At 40.5% G+C, this 8138-nt stretch overlaps 1 protein-coding gene across 4 annotated transcripts in view; it reads left to right on the forward strand.

The window, feature by feature from the left end:
- The first annotated feature begins 2279 nt into the window (after window positions 1-2279).
- The window catches only part of LOC112832313 (cyclic AMP-dependent transcription factor ATF-7), an 86360-nt gene continuing 80501 nt past the window's right edge, over window positions 2280-8138 (forward strand). The window contains exon 1 of one of the 4 annotated variants that reach the window (XM_025882937.2): window positions 2280-2400. The gene's annotated coding sequence lies outside the window, so the exon portion shown is untranslated. The other 3 variants (XM_073881931.1, XM_025882938.2, XM_073881929.1) reach the window with 3 other exon arrangements.

An 8138-nucleotide genomic window follows, 5' to 3' on the forward strand; every position in this document is an offset into this window, starting at 1 on the left:
ACAGAGTAATAGCCGAATGTCCTAGCACAATTTGTAGAATCCTTTACTCCCTGACTTTTTAAAAAAGATTTTGTTTTTAGATAATCTCTACAATCCCAGTGTGGGGCTCGAACTCACAACCCCGAGATCAAGAGTTGCACACTGCACTGATTGAGCCAGCCAGGCGCCCCTGATCTTTTTTTGTTTTGTTTTAAGTTTATTTAAAGTAATCTCTATACACAACATGGAGCTGGAACTCACAACCCTGAGATCAAGAGTTGCATGCTTTTCTGATTGAGGCAGCCAGGAGCCCAGACTCCCTGATTTTTAATGCCACCTCTGTTATATACAAATATCCCATTTATACTGAGGGTCTTTTTCTATCATTGCATTCTTTTAACTAGAAATTGTTTTAGGGGAGAGTAGATTGGAAGCCAAGATTTCTCTCAACTTTTCTCAAATCACTTCACAAGAACATTAAGTGATTCTATGCTTCTGTTTCACCTTTGTTACCTAAGAAGAAGTCACCTGGATTCCTTGTACCTTTTAGAGGGTGCTGTGAGAATGGATGATATCCTAGGCAGGAAGTTCAGAAAGCCAAGTAATATAAAGCTGCAAAAGGAAGTTACCTGAGAGAAAAGAGATTCCGTAGGTAGTACTTTGAGTCCATTAATTCTACTTATAACTATGGTAATTTTTTAAAGTTTTTTTTTTTTAATTGTGGCAAAACCCCAAAACCCCACATAAAGTAAAATGTACCATCTTGGTTACCAGATGAGAACAAATTTTAATACAGTCTTTGCATTTGATGTTTAACCCAAAATCTTCCCAAGGCTGTCTCCTCCATAGTTCAACTGCTGATTCACATTCCTTCTTCAAAGAGGCCCCGCCTACATTACTCTGAAGCACTCTTCACTACTGAAATATTTGTGTTTATTGACTTATTAACTGTCTCCCTCTCCCCACTAAAATATAAGTTCTACCTGAGCAGGGACCTGGTCTGTCTACTCTTCTCCCCATGCCTAGAACGGTGCCTTGCACCTAGTATGTCCTGTTAAGTATTTATTGAAATACTTGCTGAGTAATAAGTATAGTGTTCTTTGATTCCCAGTGTTATATATTTTATCTCATTTGATCATTACAACTCTTTGAGTAAAATGGGCTTACTAGCCCCATGGTAAAGAGACTCAGAGAAGCATCTCACCCGAAGTCACAGGCCAATTAAGAAACAGGGTTGGAATTGCTACTTAGGTGGCTTGCTTTTTCCAATACATTCACTCCAGTTCTAGGGCTAAAGGTATTTCAAATTAGTTTCCAATTAAGGAAGTGATGACTCTGCAGGATAGTAGAAACAACCTGCACATTTATTTACGTCTCCATTTCCTGCAACTGGAACCCTCATTATCCCCACCCCACCCCTTATGCAGTCACACACACACACACACACAGCCGAGTTATGGCCACAGTAATATTATTTTAAGTGCAAAGAAGAGAATGCAATTACTCGACTCTTTGGAAACCTGAATCCCCTTGTGTGTCGGTGTGGGGAGGAGGTGGTTCCCCCCCTTTTTTAAACAGCTTCATTGAAGTATTAATCTTCTCCTGGGTTTTTTGTTTTTAAGATTTTATTCATTTATTTGACAGAGAGACACAGCGAGAGAGGGAACACAAGCAAGGGGAATGGGAGAAGCAGGCTTCCTGCAAACAGGGAGCCCAACGCGGGGCTGGATCCCAGGATCCTCGGATCATGACCTGAGCCAAAGGCGGACGCTTAACAACTGAGCCACCCAGGCGCCCCATCTTCTTTTGTTTCTAAAGTGCGCTCCTTTAGGGAGGCGGGGGTGGGGGGGAGTGCCCTCCTTTGAAATAATCTCATTCCCTAGAATATTTACTTCACCTTTTGAGTGTCCTGACTTTTATGAGCTTTTGGTTTATTTATTTAAATAATCTCTATACCCAACGTGGGCCTTGAACTCATGGCCCCAAGATCAAGAATCACAAGCTGTTCCGACTGAGCCGGCCAGGTGCCTTTACTTCACCTTTTGGATGATCTCCACTACTACAGGCACCTGAACGGATTCCCTTTCCTTTTTCTTTTACCCCCATATTCCACAGCCAAACACGTGTAACCTGTATGTATGTACTCAATTCGCTCAGCCTCTCTCCAGTCCAGTCCAGCCCACCAAAAGCCCGGCCCCTTCTTTTTTCCCGAGCCCCGCCTTTCGGCCCCTTTCCAACTTAGGGCCTACGGATCTCGCCCTTCCTTCCCCCCCCCTCCCGCCCCCCAACATCTCGCGAGAGGTGAGCGCCCCTGGCCGGACGAGAAGAAAGTATCTGCTCCTCTGAGGGGGGAAAGAAGGAGCTGGAGACAGATTGTGGGAACGAACGCGGGCGGGCGGGAGGCGACGGAGCTACCAGCGGGTGAGTTCTTTTAACATTAACTAGTCCATGATCTGGCGGAGTCTCTCTTTCAACTCTGGCCACTCTCAGTGTCCCAGGCTGGGGTCTCCCCTCCCAGTCGGTGTTGGACGGGGGCGCTGAGGCGGTGGCCAGGCCCTGTCTGAGGAAGTGGGTGGGGCATGGACTAACGCCGACCAATAAAAGAGAAGGAAGCCACGATTGGCGGCGATGAACACTAATGAGAGATCGTCCTTACCTTGTGGAGTGCCGCCCCTCTTCTCTGCCTCCTACCGCCTCCTTCCTCTGGGGGGGAAGGCGGGGCCAGAGGCCTGAAGTGTGGGGAGAACTTGGGGTAAGTAGCCCCGGGGGGCACAGGGCGTGGCAAGGAGAGGGGAGTTGAATCCTGAGGGAATGGAAGTCTAGTAGAGCCTAATGGGAGGATCATGGGATGGGGTGGAATGGGAGGAAGGGGAGGGGTACTAAATTGGTTGAAGACTCAGGCTTACCAAGTGGGGTTAGGGGCTTGGCATTGAAGAGCTAAGGGTAATAGGTAGGAGGTAGGGAACAGTAGGTGGAAACATGGCATTGGGTTTGGTTGGAAAGATAGGTAGAGGTAAATCATTGGAAATGAGAGTCATGGCATTTCGATTGAATTATGAAAAAGAATAGGGACATGATTTCAGAGAGAAAGTATGAATTTGGAGAAAATTCAGTGAATGAGTTTAGAAAGACTTAATAGAGGTGGGCTTACGAGCCAAAAGGTATCACTTTGGAAAAAGTATAGGGGAATTCGGAGGGGTAAAGGAAGTGTTTGGAAAGGAGACAGCTGATATATACAGGCCTTTAGCCTAGGTATCAGACGCAGCCTAGGATATTGATTTGGGGCTTTTGCTGTATATGGCACCTAGTCTGGTGACCAGCTTGCAAAAATAGTGGGGTAGGGGTAGAGGAGGAGAAAAATAGAATGCTTTCATCGCTTCTACTCTGATTTCCTTTCTCCCTCTCTTACTCTTCCTACACTCATCTCTTCCTGAACTCAGGGATGGGGGCTTGGGACTTGAGCGATACAAGTTGGAGCCCCATTGGGAGTCATGTTGCTCTGAATTGCTTGTTATGTTCTCTAACTGGGGTGTTTACTACCCAGGGCACCTCCTACCTAGATTGCTGCGTTGCTACTTTCCTAACTTTAAAAGTTTGTTTTCTCCTTAACAGAGGGTGTTTCAGTATCTCCAAAGGTTGTGTCATAGTAAGTGTAGGTTTGTGGGGGTGTACAGAGTTTTCTGGGCAAGCTCACTTGATTCCTATATTTAAAAACTTTGCAGTAGTGTAAGAATTCTTGTAAAGACGGTTATTCTAAGCACAGAAAAATATACTAAACTGAAGTTTGTTTTGTTAAATGTGTGTCTTATCCACTCATTCTTGGAGCTTGTTAAATGGATGGTTGCAGTTAGTTTTAGTTAGCTTATGTTACATATTTTTAAATGGTGTAAATAAGATAGACGTATATTTCAGGAAAGTGAAAAATTTTCAGTTTCTTCCTTTGTGTCTAAACTCAGAAGCCAAAGATATGTCATAATATCTTAGGGCAGGGGTTGGGGAAATCAAACACAATTTGTACTTAAACATGGGAGGATGTAAGGTAAGTGGAGACTATTGCGAAATGTAACATGTCTGTAAGAAAAGAAGCTAAAGAAAAGTTTGGCAGCTATACTAAGTAGTCTTACCAGTTCTTAATTCTGTACAGCAAAGGGACAAGCCTTTGCCCTTTGTTTGATAGTTGTGTATTATTTAATAATGAATTGAACTACTACAGCCAATTAATTAATAACTTCTTTGCTACTGCATAGATTTGTCTTTTACATCCTTCTCTTCTCCTTTTACTTTTGAGAAGCAAAGTAATGTCTGAAATGCCGGTAAAGCTCTTACATGAAGAGAAACCAGCGTATGTTGTTTTGTATTAACCTTTGGTTTTCAGCAACCATTTGAAGCTTTTTCTCCTGGCCAGAAAGTTGCCCCTACAACAAGTTGAGACCAATTAATTACTGACCCTTTAGCATTAATTACTGAATTGGATTCCAGTATTTCACATTCAGAGCAGTGCTGTTGGACATTCAGACATTTTCAGTTTGCCTGGCAGCAGAACAAAAAATATCCAATGAAAGAGCAGAGTCCCTTGTTTTATCCTTCCGTTCTCGAATTTGTGATGGCTTTAACTTGGGCACTATTAAATGCAAGATTTTTTTTTTTAAATCTCATCAATGTTAACACCTAGCAGAAAGCTAGGGAGTGTCAACACTGCGCATCTTTAAACTTGTGGATCAAAGGTTGCATCCTGTGATAGTTTCAGTGTTGTAATTTTTAAGCATTTTTGTTTACCAGGGCTTTTAAGTGTTAATACTGCTACTGTACCTCCTTTTTTCTTTCCTCTCCCCACTTCCAACTGAAAATGAAAATTGTTTTTTTCAACCAACTCTTAAGCTGCTTCTTTGCCTCAAGTAAAGTCCCTGGCTCTGCCTGAACACAGCTGCTCTGAAGTTCTCACAAGTTATTGTTTTGTACATGTCAAGACGGAGTTTTTCCTAGGCTGCAGTAGGAGGGAGTCAGTGTTGAGCAGCCTCATCCACGTCTGATAAGGAGGAGCCTTCTCCTTGCAAGGAAGTTTTAGGTGGAGCAAATAGCATTGCCATGTAAATGTGTAACAAAGACAGCTCTCTTCTTGAGACTTAGTTGGCTGGCTGGCATATAATTGTCCCTTATCCCTTGATAAAGGTACTAAAATTAAGGTGCAGATGTTGTTTCTTTCAGAAAAACAAATGCAGCATTCATTTAAAAAGAAAAAGCGTTAATTTCTTTTGTTGTTGGTGTCTCTGAAAATGGTACTCTGATTTTAGAGTTCATGAAAAAGTTTTCCATCGGGTGCCTGGCTGGCTTAGTCGGTGGAGCATGTGATTTTTTTTTTTTTTTTTAAGATTTTATTTATTTGTTTGACACTGAGATAGAGCAGGAACACAAGCGGGGGAGTGGGAGAGGGAGAAGCAGACTCCCCGCTGAGCAGGGAGCCCACTGCAGGGCTTGATCCCAGGACCCTGGGATCATGACCTGAGTGGAAGGCATACGCTTAACGACTGAGCCACCCAGGTGCTGCACTGGAGGTCTACTTTTAGAACATTCTTTACATTGTGCTGAAGCTCTTTAGTTCTGCCATTTGCAGCTACAATAAATAAACCTAATTCCTTGTCAGCATGGTAGCCCTTCAAGTATTCGATGACAGTTATGTAGTGGGATAAATATCCCAAGTTATTTCAGCATTCCTTAAGTGACCATTTTTAATAAAGTTCAGGCTTCTCATCAACTGGGTTGCCTGTATTTAGGGTCTCTTTTCTAGATCTGAAATATAACACCTCAGGTATAATCTGATCAATACAAAGTACAGGGGAGAGTATGGCCTCTTTGCTGCTGTGCTCTGTACCTCTATTCTTAAAGCCTAAGATCGCATTAATTTGTGTAATTGATTTTTTAAATGTAATTGATGACCTTACATTTATCCTTGTAATTGTCATCTTGTTAATTTGGGTTTATTGTTTTACCTTAATAATGTTATTTGGCCTCTTAGCCATTCCTCATATCATATCCTGATGTTTGTATCATTGATAGATAAATTTTATAAATGAGACATAAATACCTATGTTTTTGATTTAGGTCACTGGTAAAAATATATAAGGTTGGAGCAGTGCCATATAACATCAGCATGCTCTCATTAGGTTGATATTAATCCATTTATCAACCTTTTGGGTAAGATTCAATTATGAATCCACCTTCTGTTTTATCATCTAACTTATATGCCCTGTGAAGTATTAAGAGGTATCCTGTTGAAATCTAAATAGATTGTCTCTGACCTATCCCTAAGCTCCTAGGCTAGTGACCTGTTAAAAAATGAAATGAGGTTAGACATTAGTTGCTACCTAGCTAGGTCATGCTAGTGTTTATAAGTCACTGCATTACTTGCCAGTTGTTTATAAGACATCTATTTAATAATTCCCCTATTTTTTTAAGTATAATTGCCCCCCCTTTCCAACATTGCTGGTCCTGCTTCCTTTATTTTTAATTTTTAAAATAATTCTAGAATGATTAACTGTTTGTGCATAGTTGCATATTTTGTGTCATCAGATGAAATTCTGTTTTGGAATCTTTGGCATTTTAAGTAACAAATTAAAAAATTAAACTATTGTCCATGTAACAGTTATATCATAGCTTCCCCATAATATTGACATCTCCAATTTAGACCTAACTTTTCATTTTGTTTGGAATAAAAACCTACACTACCTGTAAGAAAAAATACACCACACACACATATAATTGACTTCTTTAATTATAGTTTATTGATGTGGTGGGTTAAGTTTGTCATGCTCTGTGCTATAGGTAAAATTGTGCTAGAAATAAGCCAGAACATCAGAAGACATCTCTAGAGACTAAAGACTGTGTTGGCAGCCAACAACTTTCCTGTGTGTTAATTTTAGACTTGATAGTTGAACTTATGTTTGAGCAATTTTAGCTGATAAATGCATTTTTAAAGTACCTTCCTCTTTTGGGGTTTTAATTTTTACTTTCACTTTTAGAAAATGGCAAATTGTGAATGGAAGTGTCTGTGCAGAATGAAGTAGCATGCTGTTAGGGACAGGATGCATCTTTTGATAGCTTCTCATCCATTTGAGATTGTTTAGTTATGAATTCTCCTGGAAAGCAGAAGGATGGACTTGATGACCCCTCAAGGTCCTTTCCAGTCCAAACATTCATAAATAGAAACTCAGATCACAGAACTTACTATTGAAGAATCAGGAAGAAAAATAGACATTAAAGAAAATGAAATTGAAGTGGTTCTGCTGACCCAGTGGGAATGGCTAAACAGAAAGTAAGGAACATAAATGTCAAGAAATAACTCCTTTGAGCAGGAAACCAAACAAGAATCAACAACAACAAAATTTTGCATTGGGGTCATTTCATGTCTTAAAATATTTCATCATGATATTTTCTCTCCAGGATTTCCCTGGTGGACACTTCGTGTTGAAATAATGTTTGTTTGTCCCCCCACCCCTTAAGCCATAGTATTTTGTTTTCTTTCCTTCTCTTGTTTATCCTTTTGTTTAGAAAGTGTGGGGGGGGAGGGTGTCTGAATAATATACCCACTGCTTGTATACAATGAAGAAAATTCAGTTTAGTTTTGAAAGTAAACATACTGCTTGGCTTTCTTAGAAAGGATGGATGAGTGTTACATTTCAGGAAAAATTTTATGAAAAGACAAATTTGTTATCTAGTTTTTAAAACTTCGTAGGCATACATCTAGGAAAGATTCCCAATTAAGGCAAATGTGAGTTACTATAGTAATCTTTTTTTTTTTTTAACTACAGTAATCTTATGAAGGATGTAAGAACACTTAATCAGAGAACAAAACTCATTACAAAGTCACGACTTCACTTTGTTAGCTTTTTCTCATCTTTTGGTAATTTTAATCCTAAATGTTCTCATATGTTTGAAACCCGAGTATGTAAAAAGTTTCTCTTTTCAGGATGCCTGGCTGCGTCAGTCAGTGGAGCATGCGACTCTTGGTCTTGGGTTGTGAGTTCGAGCCCCACACTGGGTGTAGAATTTACTTAAAAAGAAAAAAAAAGTTTCTCTTCAAGAGGAAACCAGAGAGGGAGACAAACCATAAGAGACTTTTAATCTCAGGAAACAAACTGAGGGTTGCTGGAGCGGAGAGGGGT

This window comes from Callorhinus ursinus, unplaced genomic scaffold, assembly GCF_003265705.2.
Source record: "Callorhinus ursinus isolate GAN/ISIS: 27379988/994484 unplaced genomic scaffold, GSC_fseal_2.0 scaffold44, whole genome shotgun sequence".
In the NCBI taxonomy this organism is placed as follows: domain Eukaryota; kingdom Metazoa; phylum Chordata; class Mammalia; order Carnivora; family Otariidae; genus Callorhinus; species Callorhinus ursinus.